The sequence below is a fragment of the Pseudopodoces humilis genome, chromosome 5, assembly GCF_049639895.1.
Source record: "Pseudopodoces humilis isolate 2021_Gansu_Grassland_sample_001 chromosome 5, ASM4963989v1, whole genome shotgun sequence".
In the NCBI taxonomy this organism is placed as follows: Eukaryota; Metazoa; Chordata; class Aves; order Passeriformes; family Paridae; genus Pseudopodoces; species Pseudopodoces humilis.
In genome coordinates, this window is record NC_142204.1 from 69,750,374 (window position 1) to 69,772,593 (window position 22,220).

The following is a 22,220-nucleotide window of genomic DNA, read 5'->3' on the forward strand; positions in this document are numbered from 1 at the left end:
ACTCCTCACCATGTTGTATGAAATAGTTGTAGTAGTTTTTACTAGTTGTGGCATTAAAATCAGCATCTTCTATACTGAGTTACAGTTCTGTGTTTTACTTTTTTGCCTTGTTTCTGTCTCAAAACCTTCTTGGGTTCTGAAGTTGTTCCTCACCACTTACAAATATTATAAACATGATGACAGCAGAATTTCTGCCTTTGAAATCTTTGCATTGCTCTCCCAGAGGTCATCTGGGTCACAGACCCCCAGAGTCCCACCGAGGGACTTTGTTTGGTGGTGGAGGTTAATTGGAATGGCAGAACCACACAAGGAGAATCTTGACTTTCTCTTCTTTTCCTCTGAGGCTCCCGAGGGTCCGTTTCCCTGATGAAGGCAGGCATTCTTCCTCCAAGAACACTGATTTCAAATGGTGCTAGACAATGAATAGTTAAATCTAAACCACCATATGAAACCAGCTTCCTGAGGGAGCTTGAGTCTAGCTGGGAGGATATTCCTGTAACAATAAATTGGAAATGCCACAGAAGAATACCTAGCCACGTCGGGTTTTTATTTTTCCTGTTAAACAGTTGATGCTTTTTTCTTATTCTTACCCTTGATTTTGGTTTGAGTCACTCAAATGCTTGCTTCTGTTTTCTATTACAGTGCTACCAACAGCAAGAGAATTGCTTGCAGCAGTGTCACTCAGAGGAATTTTGTTAGTCAAGCCTGAACAACATGTACAAGGCTTTAACAAGGAATGAAGGACCTTCATCCTGCTTGTGCTGCTGCCTTTTATTAACACATTCTGTCTGCTGAGCTCTGCCCACAGCATGACTACACCCAGACAAACCAGCAAGGGCAGCACTGCTGCAAAACTCCCTCTTGTGACAGCAAAACATGTAAGATGTTACCAAATCTTCAACAGCACAAAGACCAGTGTGTGACAGAAGCTGCACATCAGTGCCTAAAGGTTGAATATTCATCCCAAAGGTTATGTAGGGAGCCTGGAAACCTGCCCACCTGTCAGCCAGCTCTGGCTGGGGTGGGATTTGCAAATTAGGGGAAAAGTGTGTCTCCAAACCTTATGTTAAGGACTGAGTTGATTATGGCTTATTCAGACCTGGCACTTAGCACCTGGAGCCAGCACAGCTTCTAAGAAGCCTGACAGAGGGTTCTTTCCTGGAAATTTGCTACTGAAGTGTGTTCTAGACAATTTATCCCCTTTCAAACTGATTTTTTTTTTAATAACCTCTCTGCAGCTCCTCATCTCAGCTGGCAGAACAAACATCAGACCCAGAGCACATCTGCAGAGCGGTGTCGAGCAAGTCTTGAGTGTTTGCACAGCCCCACTCCCAGTGACACGTCCTGGGAAGCACTCAGGTACACCACAGCCTCTCAGAAAGAACAAATCACCACGGGCACAGGCACAGAAGGCACCACAAAGTGTCTGCATGGCAGAGGGAGGCACAGACACAGCGTGCCCCATCTGCTGCAGAACAACAGTTTCAAGGAAAACAACCCATCGGAGCAGGCTGGGCCTCCGCAAGCAGGCAGTTCCTGCAGTTACTGGAAGAGCTGTCACCACGCCAGGCCACATCAGCACTGGATTTATTGTGCAGCTTTTCTGTCCAGAAAGTGCCTGTGTGGAGCAGAGCAGGCAGGAAGCAGCAGGACAGAGCTGTGCCCGTGTCCCCGGGCTCTGCCCTGAGCATGCAGCTTCCTGGGAATCTTCCACACTCACAAAACACTAATGGGTAAAATAAAGCTGCTTTAAAGCACAGGCAGAACCAAACTCTTTTTCCTTCAGCCATGCAGAACTCCGTAATTTTGCCTAGCAGCAGTGTCTTCAAGAAGAGTGAAGCATTTTTTCCCTCTTGCAGTATATTACACCTGGATGTGCTCCGTACCTGCCTCTGGAAGCCCAGTGAAAGCTGATTTTAATTGACCAGAACTGAAGAACCACAGAGGCTGAAGAAGACCTCTGAGATTATTGAGTCCAACCTTTGGCTTAATACCACCATGCTCACTAAACCGTACCATGAAGTGCCAGGCCCACTTGTTTTTTGACCACTTCCAGGGATGGTGACTCCATCACTGCCCTCAGCCTGTTTCAATGGCTAACGACTCTTTCAGTGGAGAAATTTTTCCTGATATCCAACCTGAACCTCTGCTGGTGAAACTTGAGGCTGTTTGTCATCATCCTGTCACTTGTTACCTGGCAGAAGAGGCTGATTCCACCTCACCACAGCATTCCCTCAGATAAATGTTGGTCTTCAGGTAAATAAAGTCTTCCCTTGAGTCTCCTCTTCAACCCTCAGCCAGTCCTTGTAGAATTGACATTCCAGACCCCAAACCACCATCCAGGATGAACCCATCTGTCGAGTCCTGAGGACAGGCATCTCTCAATCTCCTTCTCTTCAGGGGGCAGAGAACCATATGAAAAAAATAATTACACCTGTTCCTCAAGTTTCATCACCTGCTGACATGCAGATCTCTTTTCATTTACCCCAAGGACAACAAACCCAACCAGCTCAGACTAGGAATCCAACTCCTGAAGAGGGAAATCAAGCCAGTGTGGACAGTTCTCACAGAGGGTATCTGTCAGCAGCACAGCTAACACAATCCTCTCCAAGAAAATCTTCATGAAAAAAAATGAAGAAACATGAGATCCATCTGTGAAACAAGAAAAAGCAGGGACACTTCCCAACTGTCTCCCCTGGACAAGGCTAATTCCTGCTGCAGCATCTTTTCCATGCAGTTGTATCCATGACATCCACGGATTTGGAGCTGCAGTCTGGCTGCCTGGCTCTGCCTTTACCACCAGCCTTAGGATGGTTGCAGACCTCAGCTTCTCCATGTGGCTGTCCAGACAGCAAATCCTGCCATTTAATATCACTTGCACTTTTGAAGAAAGCATCTTTCAAAACTTGTAATAACTCTGCGTGTTTCTAGAGCAGGCTAACAAGAAACATGCTCGCACCAGGGCTGTAAACTGTCATTTCTAAATTGGAAAACCAAATGAACTGCAGATAGAGAGCTACTGTGCTGCTCCAAGATGCCTCCTTCTAATTAGGTGCTGGAAGTTTTAAAACAGTTTCAAATCTTGGACTGCTCCATCCTTCCCAGATTTAATGATCAGAAGAGCTGAGGGGAATTTCCTCGTTGAACTGGGAAGAAGAAAAACAGAGAAGTTAATGTCTTCACATTTACAAGTAAGAACTTGGGAAACAGGAAAGAACAAACCCAGAGTTCAATGACTTAAGATAAAAACTGTAGATGGAAGAGCATCTTGCTACACTTAGGTTTCTGCAGTTACAAATTAAGTGCTCTGTAATCCTCCAGAGAAAATTATGGGAATGACATGTCATTGACTTTAAGCTCTAATCTTACAAGCTTCATAATTCATGATTTTATTTGACATTGATGGGATCACTTGAATGAGTAAAGTTTTGTCTGCAATTAAAGAACTGCAAGAATGAAGTTTACTAAAGCTTTATTTTGCTGTTGAATCATTTTAGTGATTTACAGGTGGTTTAACCGCATTTGAATGCTTACTAGGGAACCCCCTCTCTTCCAATGATGAATTCCTGCAGAATTCCTACACTTGGAATGACATGAGAACTGTCTGTGACTCCAAGTGACAACTGTGGGCACTTTATCCCATTAATCAGGGATAGTCCGACACAACATGCACTGGGTGCAACTTGGAAAGACTTCCATGGTGGACTAATGATTCTGTACAGGAAATTAATTAAAAAATAAGTCCTACTGCTTCCTTTCCATGCTCTGCCATAACAGGAGCTGTGCAAATGGATTTTGTTAGAGCTGCACTCACGACAGCTTTATGATCCATCTGAATCCGCAGACAATGGCCTGTGAGAACATCACATCTGACAAACTGCTCAACTTACTGTAACTTTTTAAATCCCTTTTTTTTTTTTAAATAATAATAAAATGTGGAGCCAAGGGAAGATGACAGAGTGACAAGTCTGCAGAAAGGCTCTGTCTGTACCATGGGAAGGGACTGTGCGAACTTCCTACTTAATGTCTGGCCATGGATCTCATTTATGAGCTGCTGCAGACACCCCATGGCATGATGGAGATGGAGGAGCCACTGAGAAATTATCTGTCAACTGAAAAACCAATTAATACTAACTGCAGTGAGAAAGAACTGTCTACCCAGATAGAAACTGGGATTGTAAAGTCAGTTACAGATGTCTTTAAGGGATTTTTTTTTGTCATTTTTAACTTGAACTTAAACCACAGCTATTGGGGAAAAGCTGCTTTATCTTTTCTTTTTCTGCACCATCAATCCCCCAGCGTTTTCACCACCAGCTTAATGAATTCCAACTATCAAGAGAGCTCATCCGCTCTGTAATTTGTCTTTTTTTGTTCCCTTCACTAAACAAGCAGGAAAAATGTTTTTAATTTGCAAGGCTGAATAAATACCTACTGTGTTTGCCAAGACTTTATTGACATTCATGGCTGTCTACAAAGCTGACTGACTTCTCACAGAGATGGTTTATCTCCTCAAGTAAAAAAAATAAACCTGCCCTAACAAGAAGATGTTAATCTTCCTTAATAAAATAAATGAAAAGCAGTAGTTCAATAAATAATCCTGTGGCTAGTGAAAGCCCTTCATTCAGTATATGGTCCCAGAGCAGATTTTTGTTGACAGCAAGATCACACAGCACTGGGACACCCTCCAGTGCTCACTGCTGCCTCTGATGCTGCACTTCTTGTCACCTTCAGCAGTACCGACTGCCTGTGGGCCATGAAATTCATTCAAATGATTCTAATACAAAAAAAAATAAAAATGAAGCGTTTCTTTTCTTGACTGAGTTATTTTCAGTCATCTGGTTTTCCACATGGTCAGGGAAGAGGTGGCACTGCATTGCTGCTGGGCTGGAAATGAATGGCTGGGAGTGGGCAGAAACTGATTAAGCTGGCACTAGAAAAAGACATGAAGTGTGGAATTACACCTTGGATAGCATCAAATCCCATCTCTCTTGCTCAGCTGGTCATGAGGAGCTAAGATGAGTTTCAGCCTGCAAGGAAACACAGTTCTTGAACTTTCACAAGAAAATCAATACTCTGAACTCTGAGGTTCTTATTCAAGTTTTACTGGATTTTTGCACAAGGCTCAACCTTCCCCATAGGCAGGCTTGCCTGAATTTTTCCATCTGAATTTCTCTCACTGAACAATTCTGTCGTCTTAAAAAGAGCAACGTGCAAGAAACAATCAAAGCCTCCACAGCTGGAATTTAATCTTCAGAAGGTCTGTGGTGGCTTGATATAAACAGTAAGAAAAAAAATTGGGTCATTTGGGAGGAAAATAATGACAAACCATTACTGAAAAGATTCCTACACTGATGACAGTACTTCACATTCCTTCCTGTTTAGCTGCACTGAGAAGTGCTATGAAGTGAAGAGATCTGGGGAACATTCCTCTGCAACAGGCAAAGAGCCCTCAAATGAAGGCAATTATTTCCCACTAGTGAAACATCCCATTTACCCATTATTCAGGCACACCATGCATTTATCTTTGTACTTTCAAAGCTCCTCAAAGCTTTGAGCAGGAAAGGCCTGATGGCTACAAGGTATTTACAACAACTGATACCTAGGAGGGACAAGGATGTGCTGTACCTGAGAAAAAACAGGCTCTACCATGTACAGCTTTATTTATGTACTTCTGGAACAATTCATTACTGACATGTTTGTCCTCAGAATCTGGAAGAAGAGAACACCAGAAGCTGTTTGAATTAGTCCCCTCTGTGTTGTTCTGCAAAGAGATGAATTAAAACACAACTTGAGAATCATTTTTCTTTTCCTCCAGGTTTCACACAGACTTTTTAACCACATTATGACTCCTCACAATCTGTACTTGTGTGAGTGCACTCACAGTCAGAACAGGCAATCGAGGTGTGCCACTAACCCATCACTAAATACAGGCATCATGTTCCCTATGGAAAGAGTAATTTTGGATTAGAGCTCACCAAAAATTCATCAGAAAAAACCTGCTGTCTTTGTTTCATAACAAAATGTGTGTGTAGGCACTCCTTGTGAGATGTATCCAAAGATACATCCAAACCTCCTGGTAGAATCCCTGGAGCTGCAGTCCACTTGTGCACTGACTGTGGCAGTGGTGCCACAGGGAAGTAATTCTTTGTGGAGGCAGAATCCATAAATAGCAGGTGCCAGAGAATCACCTGCTGCACAGAGCAACATCCTTGACGTAAAAGTTGTCTCAGATTTACTCTGAACTCTGTTTTGAAACCTCATCAGGCTGATTTTGGGGATTAGCAGGGAAGGAAATCCTAAAAATACAAAAGCAGGCTTATCAAGCTGGGGGAAAGGCAGTTAAGATGTTTTTGTGACAAAGGCTTCAAGATATGAATTATGCATTAACAAAAACTGACTTCAGTCTGGATGGGAGGAGGGAGATTTCTGTGCATCCAAATCCCAGCACAACGGGCACAAGCTGCTCTGCAGGGAATTACATACATCCTGTACAAACATTATCCATTTCAGAATCTCACTCTCCTTTTTGCCTGAGTATTATTTTGTGCTAATTGTGAGAATCTGAGGCAGAAAAACCACAAATAACCTGAGAAATCCTTGGGATCCATCTCCATCCAATTCAGAGAGGGCTACTGAAACCATAAGGAAGCAGGAACAATCTGGCTTCAGCCTCCCTCTATTTCTGTCCACATTCCCACCCTGTGCCCATCACCATAGCAGCTGACTGCTCCTTCTGCAAAACACCAACCTTTGGGGCAGCAGAGGCAGGAAAATAGAGGGGTTTTTTTTCCCCAAATGGATAATCAATCATATGCTGGACAAAAGCAGCTGATGTTGTATTTTAGAAATTGGACAGGACAGCCATAATAAAAAATGTAATTCCCTGCTGATTGCTGAGGTACGTTAATGAGGGTATGAAAACGAAGCAGCCACCCACAATAGAACTCACTGTTGATTGTCCATGTCTTACATTATAAAAACACTTCATTTTCATTGCCACCGCTGCTGTAGACATTTAAAATCATCTCTGTGGGGTCTGGGAGAGAAACAATGGCCATTAAGAATAAAAAACAAAAATATTTCTTCAGCTTAAAATAGTTCTTCTGACTTAAAGCTTTTGGGACGTAAGAGCGATAAGCATCGTTTTTAGCAACCACCCCGGCACCATGGCTGTTATATAACTTTCAATAGGAGCTCTAATCCCACCCCTGAGCAGAAATGCCCCTGTCATGAAGCACTCCAAAGCTACACCTGCTGTTTGTATCCTCGTGCCCTGAGCTGGACCACAGCCACTTCTGTCCCTACAAAGTGAGCTCTCAAAACCAGGCACCCGCACCCGCTCACTCTCTGCTTATCTCCAGCACTGGATTGATTTGTGCTGCTCCACACATCATCGTGGCACTTTGTCTGTCAAAGCATGCAAAGTGACCTGGAAGGAACTGCTCTCATCTGTCTTTGAAAAATAACAATAATCAGCACGAAAACATTTATTACTCTGTGTTTTTTTCTGTCTGATGTAACACAAACTCAAGACTACTCCACGATTACCAGGGAGGAAGCAAAATTAAAATTATCACACAGAAAGAAGATAACAATTAAGAAAGATAGGAAGTTCAATCAGACCACTTCAAGTTTTAACCTCAGCTTAATTCCCATGCCTCAGGAACACACTGTAGAGGACATTTCAAAGACAAATCTTCTGTCCTATCACATATGACACTGCAAAAAAACCCCTGAAACCCAAGCCAGGAATATTTTCAGAGTGAAACAAAGCACTTTAGAGAACCTTTCCTTGTCAGGCTGAAGAAGAAAAGAGGCTGGATGGGGCACTGAGCAACCTAAGATAGTGGAAGGTGTCCCTACCCATGGCAGAGGGTTGGAAGTAGATGGTCTTGAAGGTCCCTTCCAACCCAAACCATTCCGTGATTCTGTGAAGCAGAAATCAGTATTTTTTAAAGATATTCACTTCCTACATTCTGCTGCTGCACAGTGACAAATAGACATGCCAGATACATTTATATACTACATACTTCACAGCAGGGAAAATAACCAGTGCGGAGATCTTACTCCATCAATGTACTGGAAACAGGAATTATTTACCTTTCAATTTGCACAAATTTATAAGCAGGTTTTCCCTCAAACAGCATGTTCTTCCTCTGGCAAATGCAAAATGCACTCTTGAAATCAGCACCTGGAATTTATAAAATAGTTTATTTAAATGTGTGTTTGCATTTCCACTTTAGCTTCCCCTCATGAAATGCAGGGAAGTCACATGGCTGTGGTAGAAATAAAGATTTTAGGGATTGATTGATGCCCTGTTAGCCATGCTAGGGACTGGAAGATCCAGATGAGAGGGATCTTCACTGCATCCTGAGCAAGGATCATCTGGATCAACTGGTAAACATCTGGCAGTGCTGGAATCAAATACATCTGCACAACCATGCACAGCTTAGAATATTTACTGATCCTCACTCCTGAACCCCTTTTACTACTCAGTTTGTGCATGTGACTTCTGTGACAGGACAGTCACATCATGAGAATAAAAGCAGACATTGTGCTTCAATAATAAATGCTGATGCTGGCACACACCATGGAAATTACAGAGCTAATTAGAGGACAACATAATGCTCCATGTATTGAACACAGCCAGGCAAGGGATGGGAAAAGAGGCTGCTGGATCCTGAAAATAAATTTGCTTTACAGACTAGTTTTTGCTGTGATCTACAACATCCATCAAGCAACCTCAGCTGCATTACAAAAATATGACCCTGTCCATCAGAAAATATAACGTACACATACCCAAATTATTTGTGACCTTTTTGGTGTCCTCCCCACAAATGACTCCGCCTTTTGAAGCTACAAACAAGATCAGCATCTCAGAATTGGAGCATTAAAGGATGGATTAAGTTCTGATTTTCTTTGGGACCTGAGAAACTCTGTGCAGCAGGTGTTCACCTTCCCAGTGATTGCCAAGGAAGCAAAGTGCTGTAGCAGGGTCCCTGTCATGGATCAAGACACTCTGATCTAGAAGCTTCATATGAAACAGAATGAGCTTGGTTTCTAGTTCATTGCCTGAGGCAAGAAAGAGAGACATAAAAAAAAGAGAAAGTATAAGGAATAATAAGACAACAAAACTTGGTATAAAGGCAGATTGACAGCTTTTCTCTTGTAGGCATCATAGGAAGATAAAGTTTTAAAACAGAGGCTTAAATACAAAGGTGTTTTTGTGGCATTTATAGAGGGCTGGCATGGGAGAAAGCTCCTTTCTGTTGACACAGAACTGAGCTGCAGCAGATTGCTATCAATCCACGTGTACAAGCCACACAAACATCCTGGAAGGAAAACAAAATGATGCACGCAGGTGCAGGCCTGGAACTTGACTACAGAGGAAGAGAGAGAGAGAGAATAATCGAATCCATTACTGCAATGGAAATCTGGGAAGAGAGAAGATGCACAATGTGCACACAGAGAACATAATATCACTCTGCACATTAAAAATATGACTAAGAAAGATCACAAACTTCCCAGAATCATGGTCATCCAGTCAAGGTGGAATCTCAAATGGAAACCTGATTGATGCTCTTGAAAGTTTGACCAGTGTAAAAAAGGAAGGATCAAGAACTGGTGTTAATATTTGGTTAAGATAAAGCAACTGGAAATGTCGAAGTTTCCAATGAATTCAAGAGGCAGATGTCAGTCTGGAAATGGCAGAGGATGGACTCACAGAGGTGAACCCTAAATTGCAAATGACTGGTGCAACTTCCTAATTCTGAAAGTGCGACCATTACTAAACTAAGGAAAAATAAACCTAAAAAAACCCCTAGTGATTCAGTCAATGAGAAATTCCACTGTTTATTCTGCCAGCATTCAAGTTCTCCTGTTTGTAACAGACATATTAAGTTAATTCATCAATTACTAAATGAGTTCAGTTAGTTCACAGCGTGTAATTAATTTATTCTCCTCTGTTAACAGGCACATCCTAATGTCACTTTGTACTATTTCGCAAATTTAATTTCATTTACTAGACACAATGAGAAAAAGGGAATTTTGAAGGCAGAAGTAAAGCTGCAGCAAAGACAGATGCAAAACCTATGGAGATAATGTACAACATCTGGCAGCAAGGTCCTTTCCCTGCCCAGCAGGGCTGACTGTTTTAAATTAACTTTTAAGTGGTTGGAACAGGTCTGGGATGTTGGGTGCAGAAATGTGGCAGCTGCCAGCCCACGGTGGTGTCCCCACAGCTATTTCCCTGCAGCTGGACTGGCTTCTCATTTCTCTCACCCCTTCCAGTCCTTTGCAAACAGTTTCATCGAGAGATCCCTTTTTTCATGGAACTACTCTGGATTTCTTTGTGGTTTTAACAGTGCCCAAGGAAACTCACTCAAGAGGAAATTCACTCCCCGTAATTCCCACTGTAGCCACTGTGAAGGTTAAAAGGATTAAACGGTTGAAGCGATGACTGGGATAATAAAGTATGTGCTGTGTAATGCCAGCTGCACAGGCCTTGACAGAATAAAGCTTCAGAAAAAAAATAGAAGAGGAAAGTCTTTAAATATAAAACCTGACAGTCCATTGAATATAACTACACTCCAAAGTCCATGTGTAAAGCAGGAGCTGGGAGGAGAGCTCTGGATGGGTGTTGAGATGGAGGTTTCAGGCAGGAGTGCCAAGGTGGGAGCAACCTCAGCGAGGTCAGATCTGCCTCTCACACTCACCAACCCCTCCAGCACAGAGGGAAAATAGGGCTAGATGCACCCTCAGCCAAGGAGGGAAATCAGCTGAACCACGACAGTAATGGACTTCAATTGCAGCTTCATTAACAGGAAAATTAAGTTAGGTTTCCGTCAGTAACAAACCATAAAATTTTTCTTGCATTGGTGCAACACACACAGGGCTGGAGCTCTGGGAAGGCCAGTCCTGTTTGATGGGTCATGCAGCACCTGGCAGGGAGACACGGCTGTCCACAGTGTCCCCTGCCCTGAGAGGGGAGCCTGCAGGCATCAGCCACGTGGCCTGTCTCAGTTCTGTCTGGATTTTGGCAGGATTTAGGTGCCTAGACTCTGGAGTGACAGAACTTCCTATTTGGTAGCTGCTGGGCCATCAGAACATGCTGTACCACAGTCAAAGTGTCCCGGCCAGCATGAGGGAAGAACCTGCTTCTCACTTAGACTTTTCTGCAATCAAAAAGCAGCCTAAACACCACTAAGTGCCCTGGAAGTTCCTGAAACTCACCACAATCCATGCTAACACCAGAGCTCTTTCCAGAACAAGGCTTCACAGAGGCCCTGGTGGTCACCACCTTCCATACTGGACACTGAAGAACCACCTGAAAAGCAGAAGAGACCCTTTCCATGCCTGTTCAGCCTTCAGCTTCACACCACTCTGGAAAACTGGAGCAGCACAGATGCAAAATGTGAGGCTGAACATGCTCCTGCATCATTTGTGTGGCTCCTGGTACCCAACAGGCTGTTCCACACTGCACCTGGGCTGCCCTGTGCTCCCTGTCAGGCACATCAAACCTCAGAGCAACTGATGCCCAAATCCCTGTCTAATGTGTCACAAGGTCCCTCTGGAGTGTCCCTCCCTGCAGTGCTTGTTCTGATTCCAAAATTACACGACATGCATACCCCCCTGCCACCTTCTCAACACCTCAAAAGTCTCCCCAGTCTTTTCAGTCTCATTCTGTCCCATTCTGGTGGAAACTGAGCTGTGCCCTGTGATCCAGCACTTTTTCACATCACATGTAGGAAGTATTTCCTAATTCTGGCCCAGGCAGTTCAGTTCCATTGGGCATCTATGTGCTTCAGAAAGCTCAGTACTGGATATTTCTAAAAAGAGTGTATGTTGCATGTACAGGGAGACACAGCTAAGCATGATTTTGACCTGAAGCTTAAAATACACAGCCCTCCCTGAACTACATCTGTGTTTGTATAGAAAGTTGGTGATATCCTTGATGAAAAATTAATAATTAAAATAATTTTCAAAGTGCTTAAAAGACAGTAATGGAGAAAAGACAAAGCTGATTCAGACTACAGCACAGCACTGCAGTGAGACAAGGAATGACCACGAGTATGTTTGAGGTGCTGTAGTTTAAAACAAACTGTAGCAGAACTGCTACAGCAGCTTGCTAATTCTATTACTAATCCTTGCATCACACTTTCCAGACTCCTTATGGATTTCCCTTTTAACAGCCTCTACTTTATCAGCATTTTTTTGTCAAAAGGAGTTACAGTAACTTCTGCTATGAGGGAATAATTGTGTCAGAGGGCTGGTGAGGAATATTCCCTTGCATTTCCAGACTGGAGCAGCACTCTGCTTACTGTGCTCTCTATGATACCGAACTAGAACAACCCTCATCCTGCCCTCAGGGCCATGAGAGTTATATTAGGGTTCCATTTAAGGCAAGGATAATGTGTAACCTGTGTCAATGTGACAAGATAGGCTAAACCAGCTAAAATAATTGAAGTAAAAATGCAAACTGCACTGTGCTGCACTGTAAAATACCATACAGATCTATAAAATAATGCAGACTCAAAGCAAGAAGTCAGAAGCCTGGCAGACCATAGGAATACAGATTATGAAACCGTAACAATTAATTTAAAGCTGTATAATTAAGCCCACACCACAAATACTTCCTTTTTCCTCTCCTTAAATACAACAGCCCTCACTTCATGTGTCAATGTATTATTAATACATTGCTTTTTATCATTACCCATGGGTACAAACCTCTTTCTTTAAACACCCCAGTCCTAGATATTTTCAGATGCAAAGGAATGGAGGGCACCAGTCAAACTTGTGGGGTTTTTTTCTGCCCAAATCCATAGTTCTGTGTCCTGAAAGACAGATGCTGAGTATATCTGCTGCATCACTTCCCTGAATCCCTGCCAGCTCTATCTGCTCTCTGAAATCCCCTGCGGAGATTTCCAACACACCGTGAGCCCTGCACAGCTCCGCCTCCGACCCTTCCTGTTAGGGACTCCTGAGCAATGGGTTTTATCTCATTAATTCAGTGTTTTTTAGGAAACTACTTTTCCCTGCCAGTTTTTAAACCCAGAGGAATTTTCTAGATGTGCAGTGACAGCGCATGAGTAATAGCTCCCTCATTAAACTACCAGGGAGTCATAAAACAAAACAAATTGTTCAGCTTCCCAGTGTTTTTCCGATTTGCTTTCCCTTTCCAAGTCCTGTAGTGCTCACAAACATCCAAACTATCTAAGTGACGTCATTTCTAGTCAGAATTCTTAAAGGAAACAACATGTCCTTTGCCTGTTGCTCAATCCTCTGGTATTCTTGCCGTCATTTATTTGTGCCCCTGAGTAGTTTCAAGTAATTTTATTTTTTTAAATCAAGAGCTAGTTGTGCCCATGTGAAACATGTACTTCCAAAACACACCATGAAAAGCTTGTCTGGCACGGGACAGGAGCTATGTTTTGTTTATTCCTGCTAGGAACAGGTTCTTTACCCCATTTTGAAACCTGGGAGTCACAACTATACTACCAGAGCAGTGATTCAAGGAATATTTTGAAAGGCCACAATTTCTGCACTGGTTTGTGAGATAATCTCAGTCTCCTGTGTTTCTGTTCAGGATGAAGAACAAGATAAAAGAACAAGATACCAAAACAACTCTGGGAGGTGAAAAGGCTTAAAAATGTGTGCTTTCAGTATGTATTTTGGCAGGCTTGCAGAAGTGCCAACTACCATAGTTTTCACAACAATCCTTTAAGGTGCTCTTGCAATCCTCACCTTGAGATAGCAAAGGAAGGATTGAGTTAGAGCCACTCTGAGGTGACCTGAATTCAGTGTTCAGTGTTTTTACTGAAAAATGTGGTTTGCTTCAGGAAAACTTCAGCTCCTTTCGCCTGAACAAAATCTGGGAGCCACAGAATGAAAACCATTTCAGACAGCTCGAACATCTCACACCGCTGAGATTTTTATTCTTTTTACATCTTTTAACGAGCAGCAGAAAGCAAAGGAATGAGATAAACTGGGAGCTCCAGACCACAGTCCCTAACACATTTGGCAGCCGTGAGGAGACCCATTACACACGCCAGGCTCACTGACCTTGCAGATTTCTCTAGGATTAGAAAACAAACCAGCTGAAAGCTCATTCCCTTTTACAGGGAACTGTGCTCTCTGTATCTACAAGTAAATGTTTTGATGCTGATGAATAATCAGCAGCTTTAAATACACATCTGAGTCAGGCAAAGAAGTGATGAATGTCAGGGAAAGACTATTTGAGCAAAAGGCGAGTGGAGACCCCAGCCCAGAGCCTCAGGGATGCTCAAGAGCCTCACTGCTGATAATTTCACTATGAGTGAGGTATTCAAACACCTCTGAGGACACAGGCTGTCAGAATTTGCCTCTTTACACTGCTTTATAATTGGCAACAAAGGTGGGAACAACTTGCCAGCTAGGATTGTCACATCATCCTTACGACAGCGTGTGGAGGTACCGCTGAGGAAGGGGGATTTCGTCAGGACTGAAATACATCGCAGACTCCGTGGCAGATGGCACTGGGTGAACTGAAATGGAATTGTAAAGTTCAGGGTATTTTAGAGAAGGTTCATTTAAGATGAAATGAGGTAACAGCTTAAGAAATACAGAACAGTGAAGAGAGACAAAAACGTATCCTCCTCATCCTTCTCCCGACATACGGAGATGCTCAATGAACTAAAACAACTGTAAATATTTTGGCGTTTACATCACGGCTACACCTGAATGCTGGCTTTTCCTGATACCCTGGAACCTCCCCAGATATACAGCCCCCACTGCCCAGCACATTTTGCAGTCCAAAGGGTGAGGAAATCTCTCTTGTCATCTGTTCAAATGCAAAGCACAGGTGAAGTGGGGACCTCACAAAAATATGCCAAAGCCAAGAGTGGAGAAGGGTTAAAGAAATTAAACCTTTGGATAGATAATGGAAACACCCAAGATTATTAAACTAGCATGAAAGAGCAGAAGTAATCCTTTGAATTTTTAGTAATTGTCCTCTACAAGGACTCTCCCCACAGTCTTTTGTACTGGCTGCAGCCAGAGATGTTACTGGAATGGGGATGTCACAGGTCTGAGACTGCTGATGCCCTAAGATACAACTCAGTTTAACGCTTCAGGAACAAGACTGCTACTGAAGCTGAGTTTGGACAGCATTCCCAAAGCCACAGAGCCCATCAAGCTGTGGATAGCTCCTCATTAAAAGAAGCAACAAGGAACAAAAACCCCAACCTCTTTTCCAGGCAGTGAATGACACCAGCATGAGACTGACAACTTTCAGGATGAGGTCACCTCCGTTTCCCTTCAGAAATGAAGCTGGCAAGTACAATTAACAATAATTAAAAACTCCTTTCACAAAGGGACACTACACTTTTATTACCTCTGCTGAAGCCTAATCAAAAGCATCACAATGGACTTGTTGATTTTTTTTTTTTAAACCAAGATACGATAAAAGCCAGAAAGAAAACTGGCAATTAAGAACAGAAACCCTATTTTCTTAGGTGCCATCGTATTTTAGCTCAAAATACATACTGTCCCACTGCTTCCCTAAAAGAAACTCAGTATGTACTAGATAGCCATGGGAAAAAATAACCAAACATTTTAATTTACCAAAAAAAGAAGCATAATGAATGCATAGAAGTGCTTGTGACACTGAAAGCTATATGGGAAGTGCAAGCAACAAGCTGTAATCACAGTCATGAAAAGTTAATGGTGTTGGATTGAATGATTTTCTTCAGCACAGAGCTCCAACCACAGCAAGTTCCTTTGCAACCCAATTTATTATTAAAAAATACAATTACATGAGAGCCAAACCCCATCCATGCATTCTGCTGCACATCTACAGTGCAATAACAACTTTATAAACCCTTTAAAATGTTTTTATTTTTGCTGTGGACCTTGTAGGTCCCACTGCTCTTTATCAGGGAAGGTATTTTGCTATCGGTGTCTTCCCCCGTACGCAGGCAGAACTTCCAGATCAGATTTACCAGCAGAGCTTTAGGGTGCAGATTAAACCCTGGCAATTGGCTTTCACCCAGAAACTTGAGTGCTTAAATCACTTCTAAAAGTGCGATTACTTTTGAAAGATTTAGTGTTACAACCCCAAAATGACCCCGCTGCTGTGCAGAGCAGGCTGCGCTCCTGAGCGAGCCAAGCGGCATCGGGCACACGGGTCTCCCTCTCCCAGGAGCGGGGGTGGATGATTTTCCCAAGACTGAGCCAATTTTAAGACAGAAGGGTAAGCCCAGGGAGTGAGGAATGAGAGAGTTAAGTGGGAAGCAGGCAGAGTGGAGGGTGAGCCCACCTGCCCCCAGAGCGATGCCTGCGCACAAGGAGCGGTGCCAGCCCACAGCCCGGAATAGCAGCAGGGCCGGCGGAAGGGAAGGAAATGAGCAGTCTTAGGCAAGAGGTCACCCCAGCCTGACCACACCAGCACTTGAAGCACGGTTTTGCATGGCCTGACTCAACAAATCCCCGCTGGTACCGAGGGTCGTGACATGTGAGGCCAAGGAGCAAGGACGCTGTGACACGATCCGGTCACTGTCACTTCACAGACATGGGCTGAGTGTCAATGGGGAAGCCACGTGGCATCCCCAGTGTCATGTAGTGACTTCCTGAGCGCCACCCAGGCTCGGAACATCGCCTGCAACCTCTCTTGGCACGCACAGTGCCTAAAAAAACGGGAACCTTTAGGCACCTCCTATTACTGACAGCCATCCTCCGTGACTCAGGAATCCGCTTCTGGATGCTAGCGTGCATTCCCGCTCCTTTTCCCTGCAGTGCAAGGAAGAGAAACGGAGCCGAGTGCTGACACAGTAAGCAGATTGATTGCAGTATTTTGCTTTTTGGACTGAGTCCCAATTTCAGTCTGATCTTGTTCTCAGATAGGAGGCTGTACATTGTCACAGCGTTTGTAAGAGCGGTTGCTACACTGATTCCACGAGATAGGCGAGGCTGTGCATCTGCGTATCAGAAAACCAGATCGTGCACGCTGCAGATGCATCGAATTTTCTCAGAATAATAAAGTGGAGAGACACTGAAAACAGCATGGAAATCATATGATGGGCTTCTTCCAAACACACTGGTATAAATACAGGTCAAATTTGCAGGGAGTGCTCAAATTTGCATCGTTATGTTTTTAAAGCCTTTTGAAAAGCAAAGATTTTATAACAGTTGAGACAACAAGCCTGGGAGAAAGCAGATTTGGACTGGTTTGTCCTATTACTCCAACACTGACTGTGGATCATGCCACGTAAAAACTCAACTTTCAATCAACTACTCAAATAACAGGTGAAATTTTCCCAGTGCTCAGCATCCAGAAGATGTCACCACAAGCTGGAATTGAGCACACAGGTGCTTCCTGCTGCCTGGCACACTGAAAAGCACACCTTCCAAAGGATTGGTTATACACTTAAAATGAAGATGTATTAACCAGTCCTTATCACTAAATGTATCTGAAGTACACAAGCAGCTCCGAAGCTCCTTTCCTACATACTATGATCCCAACAGACCCCTGCACCTTTCCTTTGACACTATTTTATTAAGTTTCCTCCAGAAAGAATGAATCCTTGCTGATTCACACAAGCATGACCATTGTATTTTAACAGCCGTACCATTTTGAGACAATTTTTGCCAGGAATTCACATGCTGTGATGCCACTCAGATTTGATCTACATGTATTTCAGACCAAAACCTTAAAGCTTCCAGGCATCTCCTGAGGGACTGGAAGAGGAAGGTCTTCAGACCCCTCACTTTGTGTTAGTTGCTCAGCATTTCTTCTAATAAATGAACCATGACATTTTAAGCAGACAAATTGCCTCTCACAAACACAGTGGTTCTACCAGACTGACTAAGACAGACAAATAGTGAAAACTTATTTCTGGCAATAAATAATAAGCTGCTTTGAACTATTTTTCAGCCCCAAACTGCAAATTAACAGTCTCCATCATGAAACCCTGTAATATGCAAAAAGGGCGCTATGAATTTTAATGCAAAGGTGTGTGATGTATCTTCCAGATGGGAAGCATTAGAAAAAATGTTATTACACACACATATTTTTAATATTAGGCAAATGAGACACGTTCTTGGGGCAGCTATCACAACTGAAATGTGTAGTTGATTGTACAGAATTAAAAAAAAAAATAAAAATATTCAGACAAAACCGCAAAATCACAAGGGATGGGCGATGTATTTTTTTACCACCCTCCTTGCCCTACCCCTTTGCAGCAATTTAAATGGTTTCAACATGTTAAAAAAAAAAAACAACACAAACAATTAAAGAAAAAAATCTTACTTCTTGAAGCTGTCTGGTTGTTTTCCTACAGACACTATCTCAGCATTCCACAGCCACTACAGCCATGAACTGCTGCTTTCTGGTTTGCTGACATCAAGTGAGTGGCTCCCTGCACTTTCTCTTGAGCAACAAACAGAAAAAAAACATGGGTAATGAAAGCATTAGAAGACAGAACCTCCAGTAATAAAATCTATTTTACTACAGCAGGAAACACATTTAAGATAATATGCAGGGACTTCAGGGAGAGAAGGAAACAGCTTTCTCCCACCTTGAGGAGCTGTAAGAGAGCCGGAGAGGGACTCTGGACAAGGACAGGGAGTGACAAGACACAGGGAATGGCTTCCCACTGGCAGAGGGCAGGGTTAGATTTGGTATTGGGGAGAAATTATTCACTGTAAGGGTAGTGAGGCTCTGGAACAGGCTGCCCAGGGAAGATGCCCCATCCCTTAAAAGTGTTCAAGGCCAGGTTGGATGGGGCTTGGAGCAACGTGGGATAGCGGAAGGTGTCCTTGCCCGTAGCAGGGGGTTGGACCAAAGCTGGATCTTTGAGGTCCCTTCCAACCCAAGCCATCCTGTGATCCTGTAACTTCACATCAGTGTGGTGGTTAAAATACGAGCTGAAAGGCTCAGAACTCTTTGGGGTAGAATCAAGTGAAACAAACCAAGCCAAAATTACTTCTCATCAATCCACCTTTGATCATGCTGTTCACAACTTTCACTGCAGCAGCTACAACATGCTACAATGTACTGACCCCTTGTGTAACCCAAGCCTTGGGGAAGTCAGTAACCTCCACTCCTGCAGCAGCTTCCTGCACCTGCCCCTACAGGTAATAAAGGATTACACGGATCAGAACTGCACTGTTTATGAAACTTTGTTTTTTTTCTGCTCAGCAAGCAGTTCACTTATTCTTAAAATAAAAGGAGTGGCTGTGTTAGGGAAGAAAGAAAAAAAAAAAAAAAAGCAAAGAAAAACAACAGAATGAAAAGGAAGAACACACCCATATGGAAAAAAATGGCCAAAGACAAAGCAAACTTACTGCAAATGCTGCGCAACCCTGTCACTGACAAAAACAAACTATTAATTAGCCAGAAGGGAAACTTTGAGGTTCTTGTTCCTGTGTTCACTGAGAATCTGTCCACACTTCCACAGAGGTCTCACACTGCTCTTACAATTGTTGTGGTAAGTTTTAATATCAAGCAGAACAATAAACAAACTTTAGTTAGTCTTGCCACTGTAATATTTTAACTGTGTCCCTGCAGACCCACAGGTGGCAATTGGCAGCAGAGTTTTTTGACAAAGCACTTCAGTTCCTGCAGTTCCCAAAGCATGTGTAAACACCACCAGGATCTCTGCTTATGTGAGGAATGCAAATTTGAGGGTTTGACAGATCTACAACCCAATAGGCTTGTATTAAATACAGCCCCACGTTCCTCTGAATATTCTGCACAGTTACTATAGCATTTGAACATCAGCAAGAGATTTGGGCTGTTTTAACAGTAACAAATATCTGCTTAAGTAAAGCAATTTTTTTCTGGATTTGTCTAGGATTAAAAAAAAGTGTAAACACTAACTACTGTACAAGCTGTCTTGGCTGCAGTTCCAAGCTTTATTGGAAACTTACTTAGCAACAGGTGACCATGTTCAAGATGAAGATTTCATATGGAAATGGTCCAAAGTCGAGCATGTCTGCCATAAAGAAAGGCCAGAGGGTTGGGGTTGATCAGCCTGGAGAAGGCTCCAGGGAGATCTTAGAGCTCCTTCCAGTGCCTAAAGGGGCTTCAAGAGAGCTGGAGAGGAACCTGGGACAAGGGCCTGGAGTCACCTGACAAGAGGGAATGACTTCACACTGCCAGAGGGCAGGATTAGATTCGGTATTAGGGAGAAATTCTTTATTTTGAGGGTGTTAAAGCATCTTATCTGGCTACCAATGGAAACCTGCAGGGACTGGTGTTTTCAGAACACTGTATATTAAGTTATTCCTTAGTAAATACCTTTTTGGCAGCTAAGACAAGAACTGTCACTTCCTGTAGTCACTCACCTCTATCTGGGCTTCAAAAGGACTTGCTCTATTCAGTAAATATTGAGACTGTACTGTGTACAACTCAGTATGATGTAACAGGGCAGCAGAGACCTTACCTTGGACAACAGCCTGACTGCACCTGACTACAGAGAAGTCACAGCTGGGGCTGTAACTCTGCCATAGTAATTGATAAAAACAGGTTCAGATTAGTCACACTGAGCTACATCCAACCTTACAGCATTTATAGTTAAATATACTAATAAAAGCCTTGTCAGGCAGGGTCTGGTAATGATTTAAAGTTACTTTACTTTCCCATCTCTTCCATTAAAATTAAAGGAATTTCAAGTTTGGGAGCTGTCTTTATGCTGAGGCATTGCAGGTTTGTAATTCCAGAACCTTTTATTAATCAGGTAACTCCTTCTCCCTGCAGCTCTCGAGTCCTTTCAGCTCCTGGTTATGCCCACTACAAGCTGCAATAAACCATACGGACTAAAAGTTTCTCTCTGTAACTGTGAGAGCCAGAAAAACCCCACAATGCATAATTATGATCTGACATCTTTCTGCAGGAACAGCAGCAGCATGCAACCAGCTGACCAGTGTGAGGATTACTGTTTACTTCACACCAGACACAGTGAAGTTCAGGCAGAGTAAATCACATGCCATCCAAACCAGCTGGGAAGCAGCGGAGGTCAGCAGGGTCTGTGTGCTGTCCTGCACATCCCACACCCCTGTCAGCTCTGCCTGTCTCAAGGAGGGAGCTTCTTCCCAGTCTCTCAGGTATCCTCACAGAGCCAGCCCATAACGCTACTCCAACTTTTTGCTACCTCCCTCCCCCCTGCACTCACCCCCTCCCACCTCCTCTCTCACTTGCCAGTCTCGTTCCCCACCCACTCACTTTCCCTTACTCACTCTGTAACCCACCCATTTTCACGTTCCTCATTCATCTCCCTGTTCAGTTACAGACCTGAACTTCAAACACCTCCAGTACACTCAGGGAGAGGAACTCTGCCTGCCAAGACTCATCTGTCCGTGCCTCTCTCATCAACATCCCCATGCCTGCATCTGGCTTCCTGGAATCTGAGGGAAGGCAGCTTACTGCTCCATGCTCCCTGTGTCCATCAGGCTCCATAAGATCAATCTCCACACAAATCACTGCTAATCTTTCCTGCCATCCCTTCTGGATGAGCCAAATGCTTTCTTTGGACAGACTGAGGATGGATGGAGTAAGGACTGGGCAGTTCTGGCCGTGTCTCTGCCACATCCATGTGTGCTGTGCCTCTAGCAGGCACCCAACACACCCCCACCCTACAAAACCCCATTTCTGGAGGCTTCCAACCCAACCCTCTCAACCTCTGGGAAAGAAAAACAGAGGTAACGCCTCAGGAACGTGCAGAGGACTGGGGTAAAGGTGCTGTTTCATGACCAGAGGACAGCCCTGAAGGGACTGGCTCAAGCCAGCGTGGCTGTGCACCAGCTCACACCAACCACCCCGTCCTTCTCCCATGGTGACTGCAAAAAAAGAACTCCATTTGCCCTTTTTATAGACACTGAATGTTTTTCTTTTTAAGGGGGGGATACTGATCTAGCTCTTGGTGGTCAAGACAAAGGAAAACTTTTGAGACAACCCTCCCTGGGCACCCAAAGCTTCTGGTAGTGAAGAGCAGGCTCTGAGGAAGAAACAACAACCAGGCAAACCCCAAATCCCACAGAAACAAGTAAAACTATAAAAAGAACAATAGTTATGAAGAACTTGAATGGAAAGCTGGGATGGGGGGGCTGGGGAAGACTCCAGTAACTAGACTGCAACTTCCACTAATTCTGTCACTAATAGAAAACTAGTTTTTTTGGTTTCCCTGCAATGCCCTCTGCAGACTTGCCTGCACACAGTCTCCTCACAGTTTAAATGCCACAATGGA

General features: G+C 43.5%; 1 protein-coding gene across 5 annotated transcripts in view; it reads right to left on the bottom strand.

Annotated features, from left to right (window-relative positions):
• Window positions 1–22,220, bottom strand: part of LOC102104603 (endonuclease domain-containing 1 protein-like) — a 158,513-nt gene that overhangs the window by 40,569 nt on the left and 95,724 nt on the right. Inside the window, exon 4 of one of the 5 annotated variants that reach the window (XM_014259707.2) lies at window positions 2,195–3,146. The exons of the other annotated variants lie outside the window; for them this stretch is intronic. The gene's annotated coding sequence lies outside the window, so the exon portion shown is untranslated. The remainder of the gene's footprint in view (window positions 1–2,194; window positions 3,147–22,220) is intronic. 5 annotated transcript variants of the gene reach the window in all.